At 45.4% G+C, this 17,214-nt stretch overlaps 1 protein-coding gene across 1 annotated transcript in view; it reads left to right on the top strand.

Annotated features, from left to right (window-relative positions):
- The window catches only part of cdkal1 (CDK5 regulatory subunit associated protein 1-like 1), a 224,137-nt gene that overhangs the window by 70,797 nt on the left and 136,126 nt on the right, over positions 1 to 17,214 (top strand). The window lies entirely within an intron of this gene.

Genomic DNA, 17,214 nt, shown 5'->3' with positions numbered 1-17,214 from the left:
GTCCAACGGTTTGCTGGCCTTGGTTGCAACTGAAGCTGATCAAGCGAGTTACTAGGTTAGACACACAAGTTGTCACCTTAGTCGAATGAATAGTCTTCTTCTTATTCCCCAACACCGGAGTCCATGTACCGTTGTACCACCGGCCAGATGAGTAGCTGGCTTCAGAAAGATTATAGATTCCGCCGGCTTCTCTGGAATTTACATTTTGGCACTTACTCTGCACTATAGTGCATGCTTTTAACCAGGGAGGTAAACAAGGCACATAACAATGACGCATTTTTCTGGGTGACCAATATATTCCCCCCCCCAGCCCTTCCACCACTTCAAATTAATGTCAGAACCCAGAAGCGATTATTATATGAATCTACGCAATTGTGCCCGTAAAATAAAAAATCCTTAACGTGAGGTAGACATTTTTTCGAGAGCATAACCTTTCAGAAAGAATTCAGAAAAAATTATTTTGATTTCTCTCATTAGCCTTTCTTCATAGGCTATATGAGGTTGAGGGTTGAATGACCTTTATTCTTAAATAAACGAGAATGACATTTGCATGCAGTAAATTAAATAGCTTAACCAACAAGGACAACAAATAACAAGTTCATCTGAAAAACTAACTTTTTGGATTTTGGCAATGGCGTTAAAGGATATGCCATATCGAACTTTAAAGAAATAATTAGGATGGCATACAAGAAATATATGTTAGAAATAAATGAAGGGGCTGATTTTAAGTAAAAGCCCGCAAATCAACAGCCTATTATAAATACTGAAAAAGGCTCTGCAGCCACCCACACCCGCTGTTGTGGTTGGGTCACAGGGCCAATCACTCAATACACACACACACACACACACACACACACACACACACACACACACACACACACACACACACACACACACCATCACAGGGTACAGAAACACACACACACACACACATCACAGGGTACAGACACACACACACATCACAGGCTACAGACACACACCATCACAGGGTACAACACACACACACACACACACACACACACACACACACACACACCATCAAAGAGTACAGGGTACACACACAAACAGACACACCATCACAGAGTACATGGTACACACACATACAACATCACAGAGTACAGGGTACACATACACCATCACAGAGTACAGGGTACGAACACAGCCCCCCCCCCCCCCCCCCCCCCCCCCCCCCCCCACACACACACACACACACACACACACACACACACACACACACACACACACACACACACACCAACACAAGGTAAAGACACACACACACCCCACACCCACACACACAGCTCATCAAATATTCAACTGAGCTCATAGATTCAATTTCTTGCCTGCCATCCTGCTGTCGTTTGTAAATGGACATGCTGCTGTGTTCGTGTGTGTGTGTGTGTGTGTATGTGTGTACGCATCTGTTTGAGAGAGGGACACAGAGTTAGTGTGCCGGTTACCGTGCCCTGTCTCACCTTGAAAAGCCACTTAAATAACATAATGGTGGATTTGTTTGAATCAATTTGACCTGGTTGGCTTTAAACCGGGCGGTGTGTGTGTATTTGTATTCCTACTTGCCCACAAATTGACTTTGGTCAAGATTGCGATTAGATCCATCATTAATATTTCATCCAAAGAGAGCCCGGAGCTTAATGAAACAGAAATGGAGAGAGGAAACGATGGAGGTAAATTAGGCACGCACATTATTTCCGAGATAGAACCCAGACCTTACTGCGAATGGTCTCCTCTGTCGTTCTAGCCTACCTATTTCCACACACACGGAGGGGGGCGTGCTTTTAGCGAGGCCCCCGCGTTTTACGACACATTTTACACTCTCACATCTCTGTCGGACGCGCCTCCAGGCTAGTGCTCTCTCTAGGCTAGTAAAAAGGCAGGGTTACAGCGCAGGACTAATTTCCACCCGGCTCTGATGGTTCTCAGTCAATCATCTTACCCCCCGCCGTCTCTCCTCTTCCTCGCCCTCACGTTCCTCACTTTGACAGCCTGGTTCACCTTGTAAGGAGGTAACACACAGCTGGGACCACGCTGGGAGTCAGGAGCTGTATAGGACGGATGAGCCACCTTGGACCCCCCTCCCCACCGATCACAGAGTTATTTTAATACATACAGCCTGCCCGGTTGATGTATCAGTCTGCCTCTGATCTATAGAATACACCATATGTTGGCTGATATCCATACGTATTTTACCGTATAGAAGCAAACACAGGAAGAAAGTTTGAGTTTTTAGCCGGTGCTAATGCCCTGGTTTGTATATGCCACTACTAAACACATTACACTCTTGACAGTTTGTCCTTGTTGCTTATTCCACTTGTTTCTACTTCAGCAAACTTAGCTAGCAATTATTTGGAACTTCCCTAAACTCACGAGCACAGCAGTTTGTTTATCTTGGGTGTATTAAGCGACATCTAGAAACTGTCATGACATTCGCTGCTGACAATAGAAAATAGGTCTGGATAGCTGGAGTTCTCTGGCATACGTGTGCACTATTTATTGGTGGTGGGGGAAATAATTGACTCACCTAACCATTGGGATTTGTTTAATCTCTGATTGTGAGTCAATTCACACGGTCTTCGGTTTTGTGTTCATTATTGCAATCAGTTTATCAGTATATTTTTCTAATAAAAAAACGAGATCTTATGCACAATTTACTCTGCTTTCATGCCGTCATTTCCCAAACCACCTTTCTTACAAACACAGCCAACTTGAGAAGATCCTGAAAGAGGCACCCGGGTTTACTGAATCGAGATTCCGTTTTGAATAAAGAATTGTTAGTAACAGAGAATCGATTGTGTTTCAAATGGTGTGCCAAAGCATCAAAATCGAATCAGGTCATGAGACATCAAAAGAGTTATATTAACATGTACGTCATCCCACATTATATATTTTTGTAAGAAATAATAATTAACTTATGACTTTTCACCAAAGAGGGAATAAAAATAATCAACGTGACGTTGGGAATCATGGCCTTGTCCCAGCCCCAATCTACAAAGTGACTATGCTGACAGACCAATCCAATACACACATGATTTGAACAATGACATGATTATCTGGGCCGCTATAAAGAATTACTTTCAGAACGTTTGGTGATTAGTCGCGGCTCAGCCACGACGTACAAGCATGAATATTATCATTTAATACACAAACTGTTTTTCAGGGATTTGTTGGCTGCAGGTCAAACATGAGACCCTCAACTCATACCAGAATATAAACCTTCCCATGTCTATATTTATATATAGTATCTTATATTCATATGGGGGAGGTTGGCCCCAAAAGGCATGATTTTGAAAGCTTGGATTAAAATAGAGATTCAAAACAAAGTGCTCTGTGGACTTATTACTTACGATGAACAATCAATCAATGATATTAAATTCAATTCATTTGAGAAAAATGAGTTATATACATCCACTTACCAATGCATCGGGAAAACTATCCATTCTATGTTGGCTATTCTCATAAAACACAACACGGTTTAATACAAATTTAACTCGGGTTTACTGTTGTGTTAGTGCGTGTCAGATAATTAGTTCAAGAATTCTAAACGTTTGTCCTTTACCTTTAGTGCTGTTTTCTAGTTCTTAAATCATGTTATGTAATAAATTCAATGAGAATGTGTAATCCAATGGAAATGGTTGTTTTCCCCAAAAGAGGTGACTATTGTACTTGTAAAGAACAAGACCCAGTAGAATGTATTATAACTCTGTTACCAGCGCCTGCATATCATTGGCTTTGGCAGGAATATGGCCTCCGCAGGGTTCTCACTAGCCTCAGCGATTATCCTTACCCTGCACCATAGTGAATGCTGTCAATCAAGGAGGTAAACACGGCACACACAATGACGCATTTGTCCGATAAGAACCAATCAGGACCTTCCCTTCATCCCGCCTCCATGTCCACATCATGCAATAACCTCAAGCTTCGTCGTCACTTCAAAAATGTTTCAATGTGATTTCTTAAATCGTGACAAACTTTCCACCTCTTCACATATTTTTTCTGGCATTACTTTTGCCATCATTTTGCCTCCAAACCAGGGCCTGAGCTGGCAGTGAGTCAAACACGAGAGGTTGGTGGCCTTTCCTTACATATAACGTGAACATGTGAACAGAGCCAAAGCTGTTGGACACAGGGCCAAGCCATTCATCTGCGATGAAGAACGGGGCCAATGCCCGAATCAGTGCACCTTGGGCATCACACCGCAACCTGCCAGGACTTAACACCTGGCTGCTCTTAGGTCACACCATCTGACCTTCATCGTGCTTGCCGTTGACCTTTATTCAAACCTTGCCATTCAGCAGACGACTTTGGCGGACGGCCCGACATTTGTTCAAATGTGGAGGATGCACATATGACTGGTTTTCAGAGTTCTAACATTACAGAATACAAATTTAAAGTCTCAAACATATCTTTGATTGAACGCATGGCCGTCTAGCACATGCTATGTCCAAGCTACAAGCGATGAGGCACTGAGCTTTAGTGCTGAGCTCTGGGTACCAACAGTGCCCGATGTAGCGGTCATCAACTCCCTCATAAACTCCTAATTTAGCCTCTGTGATACATGGAGCTCATCAGTTTTCTATGGCTCCTCAATGATAGCTAATGACGTGCTTGATGGGCTCCAGAAGTCCGTCTCTTGGCAGGCCTGGTCTAGGGTAGTGGGGTCGCCCGGCAGTCGGCCTGTTGGAGTCGGTCATAGGGCTCTTAGGCCAAATGATCACGTTTTGACTTTATGGAGCATTTAGTTAATATCGTCGCTTGTAAATTGTGTCTCGTCTGAGTCGCTGAACTACTTAACTAAAATGCATTGTTAGCCTCATTATATAGTCGGGTCTGTCCCTTGCTGAGCTTCTTGCATTTTCCCTTGTACATTGTACAAATCGGAGGCTCCACTCGTGAGACTCGTCTGTGAGACGAGTCGGGGAATCCAGGATGCAGTGTACCTAAATACATTATCTCCAGCAAATTCACTCATCACAGCTAGTGCCCTAGCTTGAAATCCCGCCATCTTGACTCAGTTAAATCCGAGGGTGCTCTGTGATGAAACATTTCACTTTACCGGACTCAAGACTGCGACACTTGCGACCATTTACAATGAGGATGCAAGGTCATTTATTCCTCAAGCAATTTAGTGCCAGTACATTTTCAAAACCTATATGTACGGGGCCGGGGGCAATGAGTCTGTTAACTTATTCGACAAAAATCTATGTATTTTCCTGTTATTAATTACCATTAGATAAACAAATATATATTATGCTTGAGTGTATGAAACTCAATCAACATAATTTAAATGTATTAGGAGCAATAAAGGAATATTGGCTTTTATAAATAGTTGGCTGAAGACATGTTTAGTAATTTAATAACTAAATATTTGTATTCAGCTCCCTATTTATTAAAGCAAATATTCCTTTGTGAACCTCATAATGGCTTAGGGTGTTGGTGTTTGAAACTCAAAGGTCCTTGAAGCTCTTTCATAAGAGCATCATTTTAGTGGCACAAATAGAAAAATACCTCTAAACCGTAATGAATGCCACCCAAACTCTCCCCACCCGCTCGCCGTCCTTCACCTCTTTATTCTCCATCTCATTTATGCATTTCAAAACCTTTTTCATTTTCTCCAGCCCCCGTGGAAGTCCGGTTTATTTTAGGCCTTGAGGTATTTTGCTCGGGTGCAAAAGAGAACTAGATCCACTTGTTTTTTCACCACCACAGTGTGCCCTGCACTGCAGTACAGGCCCCACTGGTCCATCGAATGTACAACTCGAACAGTCTGGTCCTGCGTGGAATTACATTACCTGACGGTTAGTATGTTCTAAGCCAGCCAAGGAAGTTCCTGTCCATGGGACTGACCACATCTGCACTTGATTGTCCACAACGTACGCCAATCCACTGGCAAAAAGATAACATTGAATCCATAATCAGTTGATTCAGACTTGATTGTATTTGACGCAACATCTTTTAACTCTCTCTTTGGCGGTCAGATTTTGCTTTGGCGGAACGTCAAATCCTTCTGACGATCGCCAAAGAATTTTCAAGGTAGGAAAAAACCTTGTGTTTATGCACATATATATATTAGGGTTCTTCCCAAACAATGTATTAGTGGTGCTGCACCACCATCACTCTTTCAAGCGCCAACATGTAGGCTAGCATTTAAAAACAGGGGCTGTCCGGAAACACACATTATTCGACTGAGTCGTTTTTTCCCATTACGGTGCGATTGGTTAAAAGTTTTAATGTAATGTGAGGCTAACGCTTCAAAAAGACAGATAATATCACGAGTAAGTGCTTTGTGGAGGGAGACGGCTCCCGGATCCACCCTCGATCCGAGTCCGTCTGGATTATGGCAGAGCTTCAATTCAAAGCGGGTTCAACACTTGACTAGTAAAAGTGTTGTGCCAAGATAATATGCTGGGACTTGAGCACTGCTGTATCTTGTCCGTTGCTCTTTCCCCTCAGCTTTCACTGATGTGACCTCCCACAGTCTTGCGAATATCCGTGGTTGTCCACAGTCTGACTGCAAGCTTGATAGCTTGATAGCTGTTCTATTTTTTCCCGTCAGAGAGTTGTGTGGGGCTCATTGAAGAATAATAGTTTAATATTCTTATGAGGTAGCGATGGCATCATCAGTGGCATTTTACAGCCTGTCAAACAGAGGGGTCTTTGTGCAGAGGAGCATGCATGTGCGCACACACACACACACACACACACACACACACACACACACACACACACACACACATACGCACAGACACCTACGCAGTCTTTCTGGTAATATCTTCTCCACACACTGCTGGCTCTATGCTGGGAACTGCTCTTGCATCAGAGAGCCTTTTTAGGTATTTGTGCAATCTAATGTTCTGGCCTTTGAAGTGTCATGTCCATTTTGTCTAGATTCATGTCAGCGAATGCGTGTGTGTTTGCGCATGAAGGCCTGTGTGCTTGCTGTTATGCATATCCAATTTGAAGCAAAGGTCAGATGGACACACTGCTGCAAGCTAAACAAATCTGTGATACGCTCTCTCTCTCTCTCTCTCTCTCTCTCTCTCTCTCTCCGTGCTTCCTTCTCCCACCCGCTCTCTGGAAATGTTCACCAGCTAACAGCTCGAATAAAACCCTTGTTTTCGCTCAACGAAGGCAAACTTACGTATGGTTCATGAAGCCCTCTTTAACATGGCACCTGTCCTAATTATGAATGGTTTCTATGTATCATTACACCTCAAATCATGTTAATTGAAAAAGGTTGTGTTCCCATCTGACTCTTTTCTGTTCAGCTACTGCAGCCCCTCCACCTTGGCTTTAATTCCTTGTCAGCAGCCTCCCTATAGGAGCAAAAACTGATTTGTCTGGTGTGACATCTGGGATTACCTATGAAAATTCAATTTCACATCCAAATGAATTTGCAGTATTAGTTTCATTAGATCTGAATATTAATTTGCATCTGCACCTATTAATTCCAAATTAGATTGGCTTTTTTTCTCTTTTTTTTTACCTCCACTTAGGTAATTCTACACTGATTATCAACGTGCAGCTATTTTCCTCAAATAGCCTGCGGCACGGCTTTAAAGGAACATTGGCTGCTTCCTCCTGGGCCATTAGCAGATTCTCGTTAAAGAACTGACTTCATAAAATAATTTTCTAAAGTCAATCCAACCTTACTTTCTGTTGCTTTAGCCGGGCGCTGATTTGCAGGGTTGGTTCAGGTCACCCGCCTGCTTTTCCATAATGGTCATGCATCTCTTATAGTGTGATAAAGTGCCTATTTGAATATGTGATGACAGGGACATTGGTTGTAATGCATCCACAAATGTCCCCACACAGGGGGATGAGGTGCAGCTGTTCGACCATGTATTATTCTGTCAGTACTCACAAGTCTTAATCGAACGTGGCCATGTGTTGTTGAAAGTCCAAATACTTGGCAAACTATCATTACAAACGTAATATACGACTGAAATGTAATTCCCGCCAAACATAATTTGTTCCTATTTAAAGATTGCTTCAAAAAACTGTGTAGACCAGAAGAGACAGCTGCTTGACGCCCAGAAGATGAAGTGTATGGTTATTGGTCATTATTTTTCAGCATCTGTCGAAAGACGGATTAGGCCAGATGTTCCTCTCCAGTGTCCTCTAGCTCCAGCCGTGTTGCCGCAGCGTTTGTTGCTCTTTAGGCCTGCTCGTATAATCCCTCTGTCCGATGCCATTGTCAGTCTGCCTTCTTTTCAAACGGTTAAGACTCTAAGGGTGCTACCTCCAAAACACAGCTCAATTCTAGCAGGTATCCATTTGTTTAGCTTTCAGATTTTATTCTGTCGTTCTCATGGACCTGCAGTTAGCCTCCTACGCACACACACACACGCACGCACACAAACACACAGACACGCAAACACAAACGCACACACACACACACACACACACACACACACAGACCTACACACACGCAAACACGTGCAGACCTGAGCGCAAGCACACACACACAGAAACACACACACATACACGCACACCCACACACAGACACTACTCGCACAAACAAACAGAGGCACACACGCGCACAGTCTTTCGCGCACACACATGCAGACCTAGGCACACACAGACCAGCGCAATTTTCTTTTTTTTACAACTCACAAATAAAAGAGCACTTACTGGGCCCCGATAATACCTGGTTCCTGGAACCCAACGCCTACTTGTGTGCAAGCACCTGAGCGGCGCACATAAATCTCAGCCTTGGCAAGGTCTCAGAGTATAGTTAGTTAGAGCCTCGGTGGGTGTACGATGTTTAACGATCATAAACGGGTCTGTTGTGATTCAGTTAATTGATGGTTCAACATTGGGCCTTCCAAACAACCTGAAGGCAAATCCTCCAATTTGGCCTTCCCAGCAGTCAGGGCGATTTGAGGCTTTCCGGGCGGACCGTGATGCCTGCTCTCAGAGCCAAGATTTATGCCCCTACCCGCCGCGTTACCACTTGTTAGAGGCGTCAATGCCTTCGGTGGGATTCATGTTTTTCGAGCGGTGTTGGGGAGCTGCCTAGTGTTGCAGTCCGTTACTCTGGGAAGTGACAATAGTAACGAGCACAACTTCTACGCGTCTCATGCAAACGTAGCCTTTGATTGCTTGGCTCGTACAGTGGAGCAAAATAAAAATAAATAATCCCTTTTTAATTAAACGTGAAACAAAGTTGGGCTCCGAGGGACAATCTGGGTTCCAGTTTTATTTTTGTGTGTTGCTATTATTCATTAGTTGAATGGACAGCAAATACCTCCATGGAACCAGGGCTTTGCATGTTGATAGAAGCTTAATAGAGGCAGGCGTGTCTGTTTGAATGATCCTTTTGCATGGGCTCAATTCTCTTTCATGGGCCTTTTTAAACGGCTGCTGATCGCTGTTCTTGTCCACTCGTCTTCCTGGATCAGAGTATTTGCATGGCGGCCGGCAGACCGCTGATGGCGTAAACAAAAAAGTCCATATTGACCGTTTGCAGTTTGGTGCCGCAGCCTATTGTCACCGCCGTGTGGAACGATGAATGATCGTGACAACATGGCGTACAACATGTGGCGGGTGTCTCTCGCTCGCTCGCTCCCTCTCTCTCCCTCCCTCTCTCTCTCTCTCTCTCTCTTTCTCTGTCTCTCTCTGTCTGTCTCTCTCCCTCTCTCTCGCTCTCGCTCTCTCTCTCTCTCTCCCCATCCCTCTCTCTCTCCCTCCCCCTCCCTCCCTCCCTCCCTCCCATGTGTTATCGCTGGGGCCCCTCCCCTCGTGAATGTTCTGTTTCCTGAGTGATTGGAGAGAGGCTCCTGGGGGAGCCGTCTCAGTGCCGTGCACAGACGCCCTGGAACAATACGTCTTCGAGAAACCCCCGCCCGCCCGCCCAGACCGGAGTGCATGCTGTCAACTTGGTGACCCTAAGTGTGTGTGTGTGTGTGGGGGGGGGATTTAATCAAGGTGAATCTTTCATCTCCCAATGCTTTATTTCAATGCTGAGTCAATCCCAGTAGGGCTAATGATAAGTCACTGTCATAAGGAAAGTTGATGAAATATATGTGCATCTCTGCCTGTATGCCTCACTTTTTACTGTTTACTTTACGCCTCATGAAAAACATTTTTCATGGGAAAATTCACTGCTGGTATTGATTTTATATCATGTCAGTTTTGGTTTTGGTCTTGAAAACCTATATTCATTCTTAAATCAATACAGTTTGACAACACTGATGGCTTCGTGAACTGATTCTATATTAATGCTCAACAATTAGGCCTGTGTGTGTGTGTGTGTGTGTGTGTGTGTGTGTGTGTGTGTGTGTGTGTGTTTTCTTTTCTGGAGCTAGTAGTATGGCACACTGTCCTAGTTGGTCACAAGGCTGGGTTTACAGACAGCTTTGTTCTCATGCAGGTTTCTGTGGCATTATTGTGACTGTGATGGAATAGTTTCTGCAGCCTCAGTGGGGCAGTATCATTCATTATAATAACAAAAGATAGCATGCAGACACAATATGGTCATCTGTTATGGAATGACCGCAATGCAGAGCTGAGTGAGTTCAGCGCATAACAAAAGTCTTTATTGTAACCTGCGGGTGTTTAAAGCGTATACCAAATGATGTTATCTGTGTTTTAGGCCTGGCTACTGATTCCTGTTATTTAGGTTTAAAGTCAAGCATGTTCATGGATTGAAACTTTCTTTTTTACGTCCATGTTATCAGGAATGAGGCTGTGATTCTGGCACTGTTGGATTGTCTTGTTATCGGGGTTGTTTTTTTTAGCCGTCCATTTACTTTAATGATTGGCCCTGAACTTGAATTTGGCTAGGGCCGTGGTTGGCTGGCTTGAATACTGAATTACTTGTAACTTTATTGATTTTGTTTTCCTCCTATGAGGAAGGTAATGACATTTTCTGATGAATCTGACACTACTGTGATAGAGTTTAAAGGGGAGCTGATCTATAGCCTGCATGTTTTGTGTGTCTTGACTGCTGCCCCAAGGGCCTCTAGGATGTGTGTGTGTGTGCGTGCGTGTGTGTGCGCGCGTACGTGTTTGGTTGTGCGCGCGTGTGCCCTTATGTGCCTTTGTTTGTTTGTAGCTCACAATGGCAGACATGGGAGAGAGGATGTGTGCGTTTCTAATAAACAACTTACGGATAATTGTAAATAATTCTGAAATGGAAGTCATTTCTCAAGACAAAAACAAGGCTTCAAGTTTGAACGGGGAAGGGAGAGCTGGACAGTCATGAGCTAACACACAATCAAACAAGGCTAACCAAATTGTTCTATCAAGAATAATTAAGTTCCACATCGAACACACGTGGGTACTATGCACAGCATTCTTTAATAGCATGTTGCAAAGAACACACACACACACACACACACACACACACTAGCAAAGCATCACTCAACCATGCCAAGCCTCACACTTATCTCAAGGAGACTAGATTACTGGAGCAGATTTTGCTGAATGTGCAGTTGTAAAGCAGCCCAGCGTTGGGAAGGGAACTGCGTTGGGAATGATTTCATTAAGGTTTTACCGATCGCGTACGTGCAGGCTTTCCACATGGATGACCATATGCATCGCTACGCACACACATTTTGAATTACATGTAGAAAAATGCAAAACAGACACATACGCATAAACACACGCTCTCACTGACATGCAGCTGAATGTAAAACAGACACACACATCCCCACACGTACACACACACAAGTATGCATCCTGTCTCTCCTGCAAACAATTGGATGCACACACACACACACCCACACACACACACACACACACCAGCTGTGCTCCAATGCGATGTGCTCCTGTTGTTTTTCAAACCTATGTATTGGTAGTTTTCAGCTCCACTGGTCTGAACACATTATTCTATTTCTCTCTTTCCCTGTGTTCCGCACTTACACACACATACACACACACCCATCGCACGGTGCACTGTTTAAATTCAACATACTGAAGGGACTCTGAACTGCTGAACTGCTGGCCAATCACATTAGCTTCAGCGGGGTATAGACTCACACTGGACACTCATTTACATGATTTGTTTTCTGGTGGTGTTGTCTTTTTCCTACTTTAGAGGCACTCCATATGTCGGACAATACTGTTTGTCCAATAATTCAACGTGATATTGACTTGTAAATATGGGATGTTATGGCATAGCCCCAATTTGTGCAGGAATCGTTGGCAGTGAAGCTTAGGAAGAGGAGGACGTCAACGTTTCGCCGTCTACAAAGCACCTTGTTTGGGATTTGATTGATTTGATTGCCTTTTTACGTGCAGATAAAGAAAGTGTGTTTTTAGTCATGCCGTGCACTTCACAAGGCAACCCTAGACGGCATTGGTCTCCTGAACGCTGACCAAATACTGCTAAGCATGTCATCTACAGCTGCCTCGCTGATTGTAATCAAGCAATCTTGACGCTTATCACAAACTGCTTTTTTACTTTATTATTTTATACATTTTTTTACACATTATTATTTTTTTTTTACATGTTTTTTTGTCACAATTTTAAACGACGATATCCGGGCAGAAGATGTCTCAACACACCATCTATTGCCCAACTCGACGGTCTGGTGGGGTAGTGTGCATAGCATCCGGAAGGGCTCATCCGGAGCAGGCCAGCCGTTCAGCGAGAGACCTTGCCTGAGAGTGAGTAAATCAGCCAGGGACGTACGGTCAGTCCCACCGCGATGCAGAGAGTCGGTCCTTCGAGGGCCCCGTGTTGGTCTACCATCGAATTGCTTACCATGTGACGGGAGAGAATAGATCCGAAACCTGATGTTACCAGATGAATTATCTCCGTGTTGGGACAGGTTGAGATCGTCCGCCTAGCCTGCGATGGGGTGGATCGCGGTATTACTCACACAAACCACTCATGCAGCTCGTCAGCCCGTGCGAGCTCATGAAAGTCCAATGGGTTCGCCCGGTGCTTTCGAATAGTAAACAGTATCACCCTGAAAGGGAGAAGTCGCCTTTCACACTGATCCATTCTCTCTGGGCATAATGAATGCAATGCCACTGCTGCCGTCTGCCTTCAAGTTACAAGCATACACATCCTCACACACACACACACACACACACTCTCTCGCACACACGCACACACACAAACGCACACATGCACGCTCTCTCTCTCACGCACACACCAAACCAACACACACACACACACACACACACACACACACACACACACACACACACACACACACACACACACACAACACCACACAGAGGGATAACAGGCAGATAAGAGGCGCTTGGTGGCACACTCAGGGACACAGGCCCATCGGAAAAGACCTTGGGTGGACAAGGCGTTGGACGGGGGTCCTCCGGGGAGCTGGGGGAGTCGGGAGGGAGAACAGGGGGGCTCCAGCAGGCGCCATGGGGAGCACGAGACTAAGTGGCGCAGAGCTGGTGAGGTCAAACACAAAGGATGGATTCAGCAGCCCCAGCCCTGGGTCCCAGCTGCTGTGTGACACGCGCACGCACACACGCACACACACACACACACAAACGGGTGCACTCTCACTGACACGCACACATGCATACACTTGTTCTTCAGAAGCTCCCAAGGGTCCCCAACACACACACACACACACACACACACACACTTACACAGACACAAACACACACACGCAGGCTTGTGTTTTAGAACTTCCCCAGGGCCTCACACACACACACACACAGTGTGTGATCAATTATGAAACTTGCAGCAACTGGAGAGTGAAGCCTTTGTGTGCGTGGTCATCGCTCTGTACATTTGGTACTCCCTCTTGTTGCTGTTTTTCAAGGTTTTATTATTGGCATCGCTTGAAAAACACGCTGACACCACCGCGGCCAGCAGCCCCAAGTGATTCTCATTTCATCCAACAGTTGTGACCGTGACGGCCACTATCTGCTGTTAGTGTGTCCGTCCGTGTGTGAGACCTTGCCGTGTCTCTTCCTCATCGTCTCTGTATCTGTTCCACACCGTGCCGGTATACAGCAGAGTGCCGTTCTTCACTTCGCCAGGCAATTGCGATCACAAGTTCACAAAGCCGTACACCTCACCATAGTAATAGGAGCTAAGGGATGCATTAGTAAGGTGTTAGTGCTGGTAAAAGAAAAATATGTTATCAGTGACTCGTTGTTCTTAGTCCCTACAAACCGGCCATCCAAATCCTTGTGATAATAATAATAATGATACATTATGTGTCTTTGTGTTTGGTTTTAAGTAAATAACACACACATTGTGCTTCAAAGAATCCCATCAGTTATTTGTTGGCACGGGTGATCGGGACAGGGCAAAGCCTGTTCAATGATCCTGAGGCTTAGAGACAAGCGCCTCCAACATATGGAGTGTGTAGGGGGAATCGGTGTCAAAATGGAAATTTCCAGAAACTTTGGTAATCCTTGAGTTTAGTTTCCCCAGTGCTGTTCTCTCGCTCCATCTCTGACTCTTAGCTTTTGATGTCCTTTTATTCCACAGGCTCTGTCTGACGTGACATAACACGGATTTGGTGTCCTCCACGGTGACTTTGAGACTAAGCCGTTGACTTATTGTCGACGGGGTTTTTGTTCTGCCGAAGTAACGACTTTAATTCGATTTGTCTATTCAACGTACACACGTCTAATGCGTCTAATAAGCTAAGGACCGATCAACCTCTCCACCCCCCCCCCCCCCCCCCCCCCCGCCTTTGTTTTTCATAATGCCAAACTCCAGCAGCAATCAATGCATGGATCCATACACTCACAAATATATGCACATGCCTGTACACAATCACTTTGATACGTGATGCCCAGAGCCTTTTCTAATTAACTTTCCAGCAAACGCTTTGTCGTTTAACCTGCTGCTCAAGAGACCTTTATTTAGGAGTCTCTCTCGCTCTCAATCTTTCCCTAACTCTCTCTCTCTCACTCTCGCTCTTTCTCTCTCTCTCCCGCCCTCTCTCTCTCGCGCTAAACACAACAGGGCTTTTCTCTTTTTGTTATTGAGGCAAGGCTGTTTGCCAGAGAGACAATAGAGCCGCTCTCTCCATCTCCTTGCCTTCTCTGTGTTTTGCCCACTCACATGCACCAGGGATTTCACTGGCAATCATCGCCTGCACTCGCTATCGGCTTCATTGTCTTTAGAGCGTTCCCTGTTTGGCTCTGGTGTCAGTTCACTTCAAATCCGCCGTGCTCTGGCTTTAATTCCTCTTGAATTTTTTTTTTTTTTTTTAGAAGATATCAAATGCGAGCAAATTATCACAGCCAAAAGACAACAAACATACAAACATAACAACTAAGTGTGTAATAAAGGGGATTCTGTTACACTTGATGCGTGGAGCCGTCCCCGTACCGAGGGAGTTGTCATGTGGCCGCGGTCCATGCATCGTCCGCCGTCTCTGCCTGGGCGTCTCGCCCACTAAGGTTCCGCTCCAGGCTTTAGCTCTCGTGCTTTTACTATATTGTCTCCCGCCGCTCAAACCGTGTAGTCCCGACCACTTCTCATTGTCTGCCGTCATAGCAGCGCTGATAGCCATAATACGGATCTCTCCAGAGAGATGAGGGTGGTGATGAGGTTCCAGGGGTGAAGACACAGGACAACACAATCCTGTTACATGCAATAGTTTTATCTTGGCATAAACTATGGAAAGTCGCTATCCGATATTCAGCGGTGGCACACGACGACAGCGACGGCATTCGGTCTAATCTGTAATGCGACTTTATTGCTGTACTGTTTATTGTAATTCCTATGTAATGGCAATCAGCTTGAAGTGGATTGTAGACGGAGTGATTGATGTATAATCGTTGTGATCACCCTATCATGGGACACGGATGCATCGAGGGGAGATCACAGGCAAGCCAGGAGTAATTAAGCCAAATACAGCAACAACAACAACAGCCACCCAAGCACATATTTCTCTGGTGCCTACTTGTGTTCTTCAGACCCATTATGCAGCGCCGTCACGACAACGGCGTGAACGTCACAGCCAGAAAACTCCCCCAGGGCCGGACAGATGAAGTTCACGAGACATTCCGCCACTTACCCTCCCCCCCCAAGTCACACAGAACCCCGCGAATATACACAAACACAGGCTGCACGTATCCAACCGATCTGTATCGTCACTCCTCCTCAATCCTTGCCCCCAGCCCCCCTGCATCAAATTCCACTCTTTCTAATTCCCTCCCGAGCCTTACTTAGCTGCATGAAACGTATATGCATGCATTATTCGAATTATCCCCGGAAAAAAGTTTGACCGTCTTCACATTGACCGCCTTCTTGTGTATTGCCTTCTCCCGGGCGGCCGGCTGGCCGAGGCTTCGGTGGGTGTCAGTGTCTGGCGATGAAGACGGATCGACCCGACAGGCAGACAGACTCTTAAGGGAGGCTCATCGGTTCCTCAGCCGCCGCCAACGCTTTCATGTGCTGCGGTTTTAATTGAACTTGATTGAAGGTAGCGGCTTTGTCACACGCTCCAGCGAGCTGTGTGTCTCTGCTCTCTCAGACCGGTGGGGTTATGCCTTCCCCACCGGCAGCGCATTGAACACCTGCCATGGCTGGGTGGATGGATAGTCTATTCGCATTGAGGATGGATAGTATATATACTGTATATATGGACACATTTTTATAAGGTTTACGTATTTTCCTGTACTCCCGTACTTAACGGCTCACTTTGCACATTCCCAAAAGTCCCGTGTTTGTGGGTCCCTGTTTGTGTCTATTTTGGGAAATGTGCGCGCGTGTGCGATTGTGTGATTTATAGGCTGCCTCTCGCTCTGTGTTAGCGTATGTGCCTTTCGAGGGCTGACTCGCTGTCACTCTCGGTTTGGACTGACTGACGGATGGAGGGAGGGGGGGGCACGGCGGCTAATACTGTGTTGTGATCCTAGACAAATGGTCAGCAGTGACATCCTCTCTCTCTCTCTCTCTCTCTCTCGCTCTCTCTCTCTCTCGTGCTTAACTCACTCACTCACACTTGCAAATACCCTCGGCGTAAATCGACCATAAGCATTGCCCTCATATATAGTCATGAACATGCAAAAATAGGCCTTAACACACACACAGTAATATACCCACATTCGCAAACACACACACACACACGCACACACATGCACACACCCGCACAAACTCACAAACAGACCACTATCTGTCTCTTGAGATTAATGTTGGTGTGATCCACTCAGCTGGCCGTGATCACATTAAGATGGATGTACCCCCTGGTGTGTGTGTGTGTGTGTGTGTGTGTGTGTCTTTGTTTATGTGCACGCCTA

The sequence above is a fragment of the Pollachius pollachius genome, assembly GCF_949987615.1.
Source record: "Pollachius pollachius genome assembly, chromosome: 1".
Classification (NCBI taxonomy): Eukaryota; Metazoa; Chordata; class Actinopteri; order Gadiformes; family Gadidae; genus Pollachius; species Pollachius pollachius.
Note: the sequence above shows the minus strand (reverse complement) of the source record. Positions and strands in the feature narration are given on the sequence as shown.